Raw genomic sequence first — 13,923 nt, 5'->3', positions numbered from 1 at the left:
GTTGTTTAGTCATTTCATTTTTGGTAACTTCCAGTGTAATGGTAATTAAGGAATGGGAATGAGCTCATCAGGGAGGTAATCAGGTCCCCACATCACACTTTTACACAGAAATGTGTAAGTCTGTAAGAGTGGGGTACAACTGTGTGTGGAAAATCAGAGGGCTGGATGTTTGGTCCCCATGAGGAACTGAAACTTTGTGTAAAGAAATGTCCCCAAAACGCCTGTTTGATTTTAAGATGTGTGAGAACAGAGATTGGCAAGATAGAAAGGACTGTTTATGATGAAGATGATCTCTCTCATGATTGGTTCATGATGGTTTGCCAATCTCAATTAATCTGTGAAGGAGATGCAAAGGGATTCTTATATTCTGAAATGTTGTTTTACTAAATGTGTTCCAGATGACCACCATTCAGTACAGTGACTTGGCTTTGGAGGAACCTTGTCCTTCCCCGTCTGTGAGTCAGATGGAGGATGCTGCTGGTCCAAACAACACCCAACAGGTATCTTCATGTCCATGACTTTTTCATTTTTCACTTATATCTGAGCATTTATGATGACAGACATCAATATTCATGATTAAGTATTGTGGTGATGAACAGCAGGCAATTTCACATCCTGCATTCAGATGCTTAATGTTAGCAGGATATTTCAGGCCGGTTTCATGTATCACAGGGATTATTATCTTGTTTAGTTATCACTCTATTCTGCACACTTACGGTGTCCCCACATCACACCTTTACACATAAATGTGTAAGAGTGGGGTACAACTCTGTTTGGAAGATCAGAGGGCTGGATGTTTGGTCCCCATAAGGAACTGAAACTTTGTGTAAAGAAATGTCCCCAAAATGCCTGTTTGATTTTAAGATGTGTGAGAACAGAGATTGGCAAGATAGAAAGGACTGTTTATGATGAAGATGATCTCTCTCATGATTGGTTCATGATGGTTTGCCAATCTCAATTAATCTGTGAAGGAGATGCAAACGGATTCTTATATTCTGAAATGTTGTTTTACTAAATGTGTTCCAGATGACCATCATTCAGTACAGTGACTTGGCTTTGGAGGAACCTTGTCCTTCCCCGTCTGTGAGTCAGATGGAGGATGCTGCTGGTCCAAACAACACCCAACAGGTATCTTCATGTCCATGACTTTTTCATTTTTCACTTATATCTGAGCATTTATGATGACAGACATCAATATTCATGATTAAGTATTGTGGTGATGAACAGCAGGCAATTTCACATTCTGCATTCAGATGCTTAATGTTAGCAGGATATTTCAGGCCGGTTTCATATATCACAGGGATTATTATCTTGTTTAGTTATCACTCTATTCTGCACACTTACGGTGTCCCCACATCACACCTTTACACAGAAATGTGTAAATGTGTAAGAGTGGGGTACAACTGTGTTTGGAAGATCAGAGGGCTGGATGTTTGGTCCCCATGAGGAACTGAAACTTTGTGTAAAGAAATGTCCCCAAAACGCCTGTTTGATTTTAAGATGTGTGAGAACAGAGATTGGCAAGATAGAAAGGACTGTTTATGATGAAGATGATCTCTCTCATGATTGGTTCATGATGGTTTGCCAATCTCAATCAACCCTTATGCCCCGTTAAAAAAAAGTTACACTGGGACCGCTTCGTACATTTTGTGTATTTTGACCTTTAAACTGCATTAAAATGATGAAAGATCAATACTTTTTCACAATTTTTTTTTCCATTTTTTTCATGAAGGGGTTGTTATTCAATTCATGTTGTGATTTAATTAATCACAATTAAAAATTAACCCTTTAGATGCCAGTTTCGATCATATACCACCAACCGCTTTTTTGAAAAATACACTAAAATTCAATATTCAAATATTTTTTTTAACTTTGATTATTATTAGTATCACCGGCTCACCCATCTGAATGATAGGTGAGAAAATTATATTTGGTGCATTATTACTTTTTGTTTAATGTCAGATTGAATAAAAAAGTTACACTGGGACCGCTTCGTACATTTTGTGTATTTTGACCTTTAAACTGCATTAAAATGATGAAAGATCAATATTTTTTCACAATTTTTTTTTCCATTTGTTTCATGAAGGGGTTGTTATTCAATTCATGTTGTGATTTAATTAATCACAATTAAAAATTAACCCTTTAGATGCCAGTTTCGATCATATACCACCAACCGCTTTTTTGAAAAATACACTAAAATTCAATATTCAAATATTTTTTTTAACTTTGATTATTATTAGTATCACCGGCTCACCCATCTGAATGATAGGTGAGAAAATTATATTTGGTGCATTATTACTTTTTGTTTAATGTCAGATTGAATAAAAAAGTTACACTGGGACCGCTTCGTACATTTTGTGTATTTTGACCTTTAAACTGCATTAAAATGATGAAAGATCAATATTTTTTCACAATTTTTTTTTCCATTTGTTTCATGAAGGGGTTGTTATTCAATTCATGTTGTGATTTAATTAATCACAATTAAAAATTAACCCTTTAGATGCCAGTTTCGATCATATACCACCAACCGCTTTTTTGAAAAATACACAAAAATTCAATATTCAAATATTTTTTTTAACTTTGATTATTATTAGTATCACCGGCTCACCCATCTGAATGATAGGTGAGAAAATTATATTTGGGGCATTATTACTTTTTGAATAATGTCAAATTGAATAAAAAAAGTTAGATTTCTACCATTGACTTGCATTATAAGAAAACTTTTTGGCAACCCGCCTTTAAATTAAAGTGAAAATTTTTTTTTGCCTCTGATTTCCCATATTACTGCAGAAAACACAATGCAATTGGGTAAAATGAAAGAGAATAGTAAAATTCACCCATTTTATCACCTCTTTTATCATCAAAATATGAATTTTTAAGATGAAAACCACTCACTAAAACTACAAAATAACAGCTTTTTTTTTTTTTTTTTGTGTGTGAGTGTGTGTGTATGTGTCTGTGTGTGTGTGTGTGTGCATGTGTAAGTGCATGTGTGTGTGTGAAAGTGTGCTTGTGTGTGTGTATGAGAGGAGAGAAATTACAAGGGGTACAGATTTGCAGCCCTAATATCGTATGACACATGCAAACACACACACCCCCCCACACACACACACATACACACACAATCTTATTTTGTCATGGACATGCAGACAACAGTCCCCCCCATCCATATTCAAACACATTTGACATTTTTCTTTAGATTTGTTGTCGCAGTGGCCAGTATTCCTGAAATTTTTTTAAATTATGAAAAATCCTATTTTTTTTCAGACTTGTGTCATGAGGCAAGTTTTCCCCCAGTAATACACCATATGAAATTCATAAATCAACTAGATAATAGTTAAAACCTAAAATGTGATGCCTTACCTTCAAAATGAATGCACAACATTATATAAATTCTGATTTTATCTTGGCATGGCCAAGGAATCAAAAATACTGGTTTTATGGCTTTCTATGAGTTTACGAAATGGCATCTTTTTAGACAAGGATTTCAGTGTATTTGATTTGAGTACACACAGACACACTCCTGGATTTTTTTTTTTAACTTCAACCATTCTGACTAAAAGATGTGTTCACTAACTACACATCAAAACAATTTTATTGTATTTTTTAATTTTTTTAACTGGTTTGCAGCCATGAATTACACAAGGATGCCAATTTGTTGTAAAGGGTCACCATAGAGGTCAGGGGGGGGGGCTAAAACGGGGCATTTTTTTTATTGACCTTATTTTTACATAACCTTATCAAGTTTACTACAGAGAAATGGGAAATTACAGTCAAAAATATTTTTCCCTTTAATTTTAAGGGGGGTGTCAAAAAATGTCGTTATAATGGAAGTCAATGGTACAAACCGCGTAGTTAGCGGTCCCAGTGTAACAAAAACATCTCACACAGTCAAAATGAAGTGGAAATGGATGAAACTCAGGATATCAAAACTTCATTGTAAAACACACCTCCTTACCAAATTTTATGGCTTGGGGACAATCACAGCCAAAATTATCTCAAAAATGCAACCCCAGATACACAGAATTCCACTAGCGGGGCATAAGGGTTAATCTGTGAAGGAGATGCAAACGGATTCTTATATTCTGAAATGTTGTTTTACTAAATGTGTTCCAGATGACCATCATTCAGTACAGTGACTTGGCTTTGGAGGAACCTTGTCCTTCCCCGTCTGTGAGTCAGTTGGAGGATGCTGCTGGTCCAAACAACACCCAACAGGTATCTTCATGTCCATGACTTTTTCATTTTTCACTTATATCTGAGCATTTATGATGACAGACATCAATATTCATGATTAAGTATTGTGGTGATGAACAGCAGGCAATTTCACATTCTGCATTCAGATGCTTAATGTTAGCAGGATATTTCAGGCCGGTTTCATATATCACAGGGATTATTATCTTGTTTAGTTATCACTCTATTCTGCACACTTACGGTGTCCCCACATCACACCTTTACACAGAAATGTGTAAGAGTGGGGTACAACTCTGTTTGGAAGATCAGAGGGCTGGATGTTTGGTCCCCATGAGGAACTGAAACTTTGTGTAAAGAAATGTCCCCAAAACGCCTGTTTGATTTTAAGATGTGTGAGAACAGAGATTGGCAAGATAGAAAGGACTGTTTATGATGAAGATGATCTCTCTCATGATTGGTTCATGATGGTTTGCCAATCTCAATTAATCTGTGAAGGAGATGCAAACGGATTCTTATATTCTGAAATGTTGTTTTACTAAATGTGTTCCAGATGACCACCATTCAGTAGAGTGACTTGGCTTTGGAGGAACCTTGTCCTTCCCCATCAGTGAGTCAGATGGAGGATGCTGCGGGTCCAAACAACACCCAACAGGTATCTTCATGTCCATGACTTTTTCATTTTTCACTTATATCTGAGCATTTATGATGACAGACATCAATATTTATGATTAAGTATTGTGGTGATGAACAGCAGGCAATTTCACATCCTGCATTCAGATGCTTAATGTTAGCAGGATATTTCAGGCCGGTTTCATGTATCACAGGGATTATTATCTTGTTTAGTTATCACTCTATTCTGCACACTTACGGTGTCCCCACATCACACCTTTACACAGAAATGTGTAAGTGTGTAAGAGTGGGGTACAACTCTGTTTGGAAGATCAGAGGGCTGGATGTTTGGTCCCCATGAGGAACTGAAACTTTGTGTAAAGAAATGTCCCCAAAATGCCTGTTTGATTTTAAGATGTGTGAGAACAGAGATTGGCAAGATAGAAAATAATGTTTACGGTGAAGATGTTCTCTCTGATTATTGGTGCTTGAGATTGGCAAATTAATTCTTATATTCTGAATCATTTTACTGATTTTTTTCCAGATGACCACCACTGAGAACAGTAACTTGGCTGTTGAGGACCCTTCCCTATCCCCGTCTGTGAGTCAGATGGAGGATGCTGCCGGTCCAAGTAACACCCAACAGGTATCTTCATGTCCACGACTTTTTAATTTTTCACTTACACTGGACATTGATTTTCATGATTAAGTATTGTGCTCATGTAAAGCAGGCAATTTCACATCCTTCATTCAGAACCTTAATGTTAGCAGGATGTTTCAGGCTGGTTTCATGTATCACAGGGATTGTTATCTTGCTTTGCTATAACTCTATTCTGGACATTTATGATGTCCCCACATTACATTTTTTTTGCCACAAAGCGTGTTAAATATTGTTTGATGGTAAATGTTTACATAATATTTTTTACTTTCTATTTGTAGGCTATGACATTCTCAGACAGTGACAATGACACATTTGAGGTTGTCATACCAAGACTGAGGCGGACTAAAAGTGTCATTGTAAGTTTATTCATCATGCTGGGAAAAACTAAATATGTTAAAAATTAGTTGTTTTTTTACAGTTGTGTTGTTGACCCTAACCCAGGGTTTTGGTTTTTGCTCTTATCTCTGATTTTGTTTTTGCTCTGATCTATTTTTTCAGATGAAAGACATCGATCTTGACAATTCAGATGAACTTTATTATTCTACACCGGGGGTCACTAACAGGCGGACCGCGGTCCGGGTCCGGACCCAGACGCCGTCCTATACGGACCCGGACCTGTAGTCAATCAATTATTTAAGTATTTAAAATTTTGACGGGGCGCTTCTATTTTGACCGGCGCAGCTTTTCTAGACTTTACGGTACTGGTTTAGCGAATCAGGAAATGCTTTCGAGTTAAGCCATCCCGCCTCCTGCTACTCAGGCAGCCAATCGAATCTGTGCATTCCCGGCTCAGGCTGGCTCACAGACAAAGAGACAGTGAGCTATCATGCGAGAGATGACAGAGAGAAGTGCAAGAATTACAAGAATTTCAGCGAAATAAATCAGATTAGAGTGAGAAAGACAGCGGGAGGAGAGTGAGAGACAGCTTTCTCTCTCGCTCGCCCGCTCGCTCACCGGCTCTGTGTGTCGCGAGCGAGTTAACGAGCGATCAACAGCTGAGTTTTTTCCTATTATTTACTATCTATGGTTTTTTCCCCTTTTGTAAGACTGGTGTAAACCGATCAAGGTGCAATCATGTGGACTCTCTATTACCCTGATGTAGACCTATGTGTGAATGACACAGACATAAGATTGACATAATCACCAATCGCCAGCAGCACTGCATCTACTGCCCACAACAGCAACAGGAAAAACATTATTTAAAAAAAAATTTTGTATGTAGTTTCAATTATCTACATTTTAAGTTTTACATATTCTTAGTAATGGCAGAATTTATAAATACAGGTTAATTTTTTAGCAAGATATTTGGCAGTAGCCCCCACTAACATTAGCGAAAGCTAGTGGTCATCCGTCCCTCAGTCCAGTTATCTGGCTGCTAGCAAGTTATGTTGTTTTGTTAATTTTTCTATTCATCTTAACTATATTAAATGTTGACCTTTTCTTTTATTATTTTCCCCAGAATGCACCAGAATGCTCCGATTACATTCTAAAAACACAAAAAAAAATTACTGGGGGGGAAACTCCCAGACCCCCCTACAGGGGTTTAGTTTCTGACATGTCACTTTTTCAGAGCTTTTCAAAATTGCAAAATAAAAATCCAGTATTAGACAAAGTGGGAGATTACTATGTTAAACAAACATAGTAGGTATAGTGAAGTTTAGAAATTATACATTGAAAATATTTCTCAAAATTATTAAATTTTTCAAAAATGAATTATATATTTTATCTTTATTTTAAGATTATTATTATATTTATTTTCACCATTTTATTTTTAAATGCAGCCCTTCTCTATGAAGAGATTAGTTTCAGTTGAGTCACTTAAGTAATACATATATCTTCAGCATTATATATCTATAATTATTTAAAAGTGAGAATAAATATTGTTGAAATGTTTTTGAATTGTTCTTTCTATATTGATCTGACAGTCAGTTGTTAATTACATGCAGACGTTGATACAACTACTAGGCTACTTCACTATATATCACACTGAATCATAACGCAAGTTAGACATTATGATGTTCCGGACCTTTGCTTGAGGACATTTTCTCTAACTGGACCTATTTGAATTTTAGTTGAATACCCCTGTTCTACACCATCAAGTGGAGATGATTACATCCCTGATACCACCTCCAAAAGTGATACTGACAATGAGGCGAGAATCAAATGCAAATCAACCTCTCTGATAAAACATCTTTATTTTGATGACAAATCCGCAATGCCTATCTGTGACTCTACAACACCAGACAACATGAGATTTGACAGACAGAGCTGTACATCTAAAGCCAGAGCAGAAGAGGAACCCTGTTCCACTGAAGCAGAAGAACCCTGTTCCGATGGAGCAGAAGAACCCCGTGCCAGTGGAGCAGAAGAACCCCATTCCGGTGGAGCAGATGAAGAACCCAGTTCAAGTCAACGAGTAGGCACCATAATTGTTGGTCCATGCAAAAACATGGGTGTGAAAAGAGTGTATGACAAAAGACATTATTGCCTATATTGTTCTAAGCATTACGCTAAGATGGCAAGGCATTTAGAACATGCACATGAAGATAAATCTGATGTGGCTCGTGCTCTCAGCTTTCCAAAGGGCTCAAAGTGCAGAAAAAGACACCTAGATTATATTAGGAACAAAGGAAACTATGCTCACAATGCATCTGTTATGCAGTCAGGAAAGGGAGAATTAGTGCCATTCAAGCGTCCTCCTAATGTGGCACAGGGAAAAGACTTCATGCACTGTGCATACTGTCAAGGACTTTATTTACGCAAAGTTCTGTGGCGACACATGCATAACTGCCGACTCAAACCTGGATCAGTTGCCCCCAAACCAGGACAAAACCGTGTTCAGTCCATGTGTGAATACACAGGGCCCGTACCGGCAGCCACAAGTCAACAGTTGTGGAGAATAATTACTTCAATGAATCCTGACCCGATCTCATGCATAATAAAAAATGACCCAGTCATTATTGATTTCGGGCAGCACTTGTTGAATAAAAGAGGAACATCAGCAAAGAATAAAGCTCACGTGCGAGAGAAGATGCGAGAATTGGGAAGGTTGCTTCAAGGTGCCAGGAGAGTGACCTCCTTGAAAAATATGGAAGATCTCATTAATCCAGAAAAGTACATGGAGACTGTTAAAGCTGTCAAGTTCACATGCGGGTATGAGAGTGAATCTTGCAGGTTCTTGATTCCATCACTAGCAAATAAACTTGGGCACTCCTTAGTTAAAATAAGCAAACTCTTAAAAGCCAAGGCTTTAATCTCCAACAACGAAAAGCTTGCGAAGGATGCCAGCAACTTTGAAGCTGTCCATCAACAAAAGTGGCATGAGTTGATCTCAGCTGCAGCATTGAGGAACATCACGGAAGCAAAGTGGAATATGCCCAGTGTCATGCCCTTCACCAAAGATGTCCAAAAACTGCACGTATATCTCACTCATGAGCAAGACAAATGGTACAAATTCCTCTCTGAGAGTCCCTCTGCAAAAGTCTGGAAGGAGCTGACAAAGGTTTGTCTTGTCCAGCTCATCCTCTTTAATCGGCGTAGAGAGGGAGAGGTGGCATGCATGCCCATATCTTCTTTTCTTTCTCGGGACACTTCTGTTCCAAACGATGATCTAGACTGGGCACTCTCCGAAGTGGAGAAACAACTCTGCAGACACTTCACTAGGATTGTTGTCAGGGGAAAACGTGGACGGCCAGTCCCCATTCTTCTCACTCCTAAAATGCTGAGTGCCATAGAACTCCTTGTGTCACAGAGAGAAGCTTGCGGGGTTCTGAAAGATAACAACTACATGTTTGCGCGACCAGGGGCCATGACACACTTCCGAGGGTCAGATTGCTTCCGTGCCTTTGCAAAGCAATGTGGTGCGGCGTGTCCCAGGACACTGACATCAACCAAGCTCCGAAAGCATGCAGCAACCTTGTCAACAGTACTAAACATGACAAATACAGAAATGGACCAGTTGGCCAATTTTCTCGGTCATGACATCAGAGTCCACAGAGAGTATTACCGGCTGCCTGAGAAGACCTTGCAGCTTGCTAAAATTAGCAAACTCCTGATGGCTCTTGAGCAGGGTAGAGTGGCTGAGTTTCATGGGAAAACTTTGGATGAAGTTGAGATTGACCCAGATGGTATGTCATTTTGTTTTTCTGTATTTGCCATCTATTCCTTTTTGTTTGAGTAAAAAAGTAAATTGAACTTTGTATAATTTCTACAGAAAAGCTTCTAGACAGTGAAGATGACGAGAACATGCACGAGGGAAACACTGCTGATGATGGTAAGTCTATGTATTGAATTGTAAGAAGGTGGGGGGGGGGGGGGGGTTGACATGATGTAAAATAAATGAAATCCACATAACTGTAATTCATGTGGTCTAACATCAAACATATTGTTACGCTTGTTTTTTTTCGTGTCAAGTGGATATCTAATGATATTGAATTGAGATATTGAGACCAAAATGATCATGTAATCTGTATTATTGATATATTGTTACAATATGCTCAAAATTTCAATGAGGCACTTTTACAGACATTGATATAATTTTGCCAGTCCTGTATTTCTCTTGGCCTAAAACATTTAAATGATGACATGCAGTACATGATGAAGTGGCATTCAAAGAAATGACATTAAGTGCACTGTGATAATGAAACCTCTATATCAACTTCAACGGAAAAAAATAAGACTGATACAAAATTGGAACAATTTCCTAAAATTACTTTGTTTACTCAAGATGCTATAAGACTCTGAAAAGTTTACTTTCCATTTGACGGCCAACAGAAGAGACACTTCCCCCTCCTGAGAGGAATGAAACGCCACTGGTACCACAAGAGGGACACACACTGCCCTCATCAGATGATGAGATACCATCAAGAGTGGGAGCTAAGAAGCCTTTTTCCAAAGGTTGGGTTTTTTTTACAACACACTTTGTGTTTGAAGTTGGACTAATAACAATAACTATTCTCATTAGGAATGAGAGAAGACAATATTTTATCATTACTTTTGATTAAAGTTTAATAATGGAATGTAAGACTGTAAACATCACTTTATTTGACTGGGACACAGAAAATACATGTAGAAACACATTATAACTGTATGAGCTTTTTTAACCCTTTTCACAAATTGAAATTAAAATATAAGGACTGAAATACAAACAATAATAAAGCCTCTGTTCTCTTTGAGGGTAAACAAAATTTAAAAAAAAATCCTTTTCCATAGGAGCACACCTGGAAGAGACTGCGAGGGATGACATGCCACACAAGAAACGCAAGCCACACAAGAGGCGCAAACCACCATCATCCATTCCATCAGGAGGTGATGCTAAGCAATCCTCCTCCAAAGGTATCTCGATAAAAGTTATTTTTATTATTTTTTTAGATGCAACTGTTGCTGCTCCAAGCCTACTTTGTTTACCGTGTTCTGTCTACATGAATCTCAATATCGAATGTACAGTGAGCAGAATAGACTTACCTGGTATTGTACACCATCCATCAGGAAATCAGCTCCTTTACTGTTTCAATCACAAAACTTTTTTTTTCTCACCACTTCAAGGCAAAGCCCCAGTGAGGAAGAAATGTCTCTGGCAGAAAACAGAAGTGCAGGCAGTGGAAAGGCACATGATGAAGTTCATAAAATCATTCATTGTTCCTGGAAAAATGGACTGTGAAAAGTGTATAAGGGCTGAACCGGAAGCCCTTAAGAACCGGGACTGGCAGACTGTCAAATGTTATGTGTACAACCGCATTTCAGCCTCAAAAAGGAAATTGCAATGTAAGTAGCTTTTTTGCTACCAACTCCTGGTAAGGCATTTTGTTTGATTTTTTGTCATTTTAGTGTTGACTCACGATATTGTTTGTGCTGTTGATTGTGGTCAAACACTAGATTGGTGTTCATATAAAAAAAAAATCTAAGAGTTTTTGTTTGTGTTCCATTCAACCTCACCTGAGGCAATTTGCTTAATTGGACTCAATAAAATTGTTTTCATACCATTTATGTGAGTGTGCAATATCAATGTGCTGAGACTACATTTAGTAGGCAAAACTAAAATTAGATGGGTTCTATCAATATTCAAATTCATTGACCCTCATTTGATAATACAGATACTTGCCATTTATCATTAATAATACACATGGTGCAAGGACCCCATTAAACACATTTAATTCGTGGGGACCTTGTGTGAATCATGCAAATAAATTTGCATAATATTCAAATGTGGTCCCCATAAACCATGTAAAACCGTTTTTTCCCAAGTCCCCAGCAGACATGGTGTAGCTATTACTTCTTTATTTCTGATATTTGAAGTTGTGTATAAGCTAACAAAGCCATGGTGGTTATACTTGATTTTTTTCATAGCTGTACAACATTCAGAAAGGGTGGTCCCCACACATGATGAATAAAATGGTGGTCCCCATGAAACACAAAAACCTGTATGTGTGTGTAGGTGTGTGTGTGAGTATGTGTGTGTGGATGTAGTTAGAAGAAGGGGGGGCGGGTATTTCATCTGTTAGAAGCAGTATAGTGTGACATTTTGCCCCATTGTGTGCTGCGGGGTCATATTGACCCCAGAGGACAACAGGTGTTATAAAATTAAATAAAAAACCCATAATTTGAACAAAACACTTCAAATTTATATGAATCATCAAAAACATAGTATTGAACAACCCCTATCATTTTCAGACCATTTGGTGAATGAAAAACATATTTTCACGCAAAAAGAAATGTCTTGTGGGGTCAAAATGACCCCAGTACAATAGGAGGGTTAAGGTCAACTACTATAATATAAGGTTAAAGTTTGATTCCCACTTTAGAAAACCAAAGATATCAAACATACAAGCCCAATTTACACTCATCAACGTATGCCATATAATGTATGTGATGCTATTTGTCTTAAAATGGTGGTTGATGTAATTATTTCTTTTTTACTGTTACAGATGCCGCGTAAGAAGGGAGCAAACATGCGTAGGAAGCCAAAGGAAACCGGCTTCAGCGCCAAGCAGACACCTAAACCTCCTAAAAGTAGGGATGTTGATAATAACTCATGTGTGTGTACAGATTCTTTCCCAAAATCTGTAGTTGCTGGCTCATTGCGTGCTGCTTCCTGGGATGCTGATGCTAAGGTTTCTTTTGAATATAGTGTCGCAGCACTTGTGAAAAAATCACTTAATCCGGTGTGTACATGGACAGAGACCGATTTTGATCATGTGCGTGTAGAAGGCACCAAACTTGTTGATCATCTACTTAAAGAGAGACAGAAAAAGGGGAAATTGGATTTGCATGCATCAATTCTACGGCACCGTATTTTTGGCAAAAAGTGCGAGATTCGTTATGGAGTGGAACAGGTCCAACGCACTGGTCTGTTGACAGAGGGTAGCCAATTGTACGAGACGATTCAGGAGTATCTCATGCGGGATGAAATGTGCCTTTTGAAGATAGGAGGTGTTTACAGTGCAGTCTTTCAACATGGACAGTATTATGTCTTAGTGGATTGTGCGACACGCGATGCAAGTGGCATGACGACTTCCAATTTTGGCAGGCCTGTAGCAGTATTCAACACATCCTTTAACGATCTGATGCTTCACATTAGCAATCTTATCGAGTCAACAGGTGTACAAAGATTTCAAATCAACAGGATTTCTGTGAAGGTGACTCAGGATGAGTCTGACAGGGAAATTGAAAATGATGACATGGCAGTGGAAAGTGCCACTGTTAGCACAGTTCATGTGGCTTCACCACAAGGGTCAGTAATTCAACTGCAAGACACTATGGATTGTGGAGACATTGATCTTACACATCATGTAGCAGACACCACTTCTGACGAGTTGTGCACTGCTGCTGTAAGGGGAACATTTCACCAAGGCGATGCAAGGTTTAAACATCATGGCCGCCAGTGTATGGCAGTAAGTTTGGTAGCTTTAGCTAAATCTACATTGAGCAGTGTTTTTTGCTGGACATCAGACGACCTTGATAAGATGGTAGTATCTGGTGACAAGCTGTATAACTCATTGACAGCATACGTCATCCTTCAAAGTTTCCCAGTGTTTCTGAACTTCCCAAAGAGGCAGTTGTTGAGGGACATAAATTTGAGTTTGAATATGGTAAAGATGATTTTATCCTGGGTGACTTGAGTATGAAAGAAAAAGAGCAGATTCAGGCAGAAGTTTTCACTACACTATCTGATGGGTTAAAAAAGATGTGTGCGCAGTATGACACATGTCTTTTGATAGTTAAAGGCACTTCATGTGCCATTGTAAAGGAAAGTGGACAATATGCTGTTGTCGATCCGCATGCCCGCAATTCGGCAGGCACAGTAGATGGTAGTGGTACAAGTGTGGTCGTTTATCATAGAAGCCTGGGTCACGTGGAAAATCACATTAAAAATTTGGCAAAATCTCTCGATGGAACTGAAAACGGTTTTGAGATCGTTGGTGTTTCTGTCACCCAAACAACAGTGATCGACAGCAATGCAT

Source organism: Ammodytes marinus (genome assembly GCF_949987685.1).
Source record: "Ammodytes marinus genome assembly, chromosome: 13".
NCBI lineage: Eukaryota > Metazoa > Chordata > Actinopteri > Uranoscopiformes > Ammodytidae > Ammodytes > Ammodytes marinus.
Note: the sequence above shows the minus strand (reverse complement) of the source record.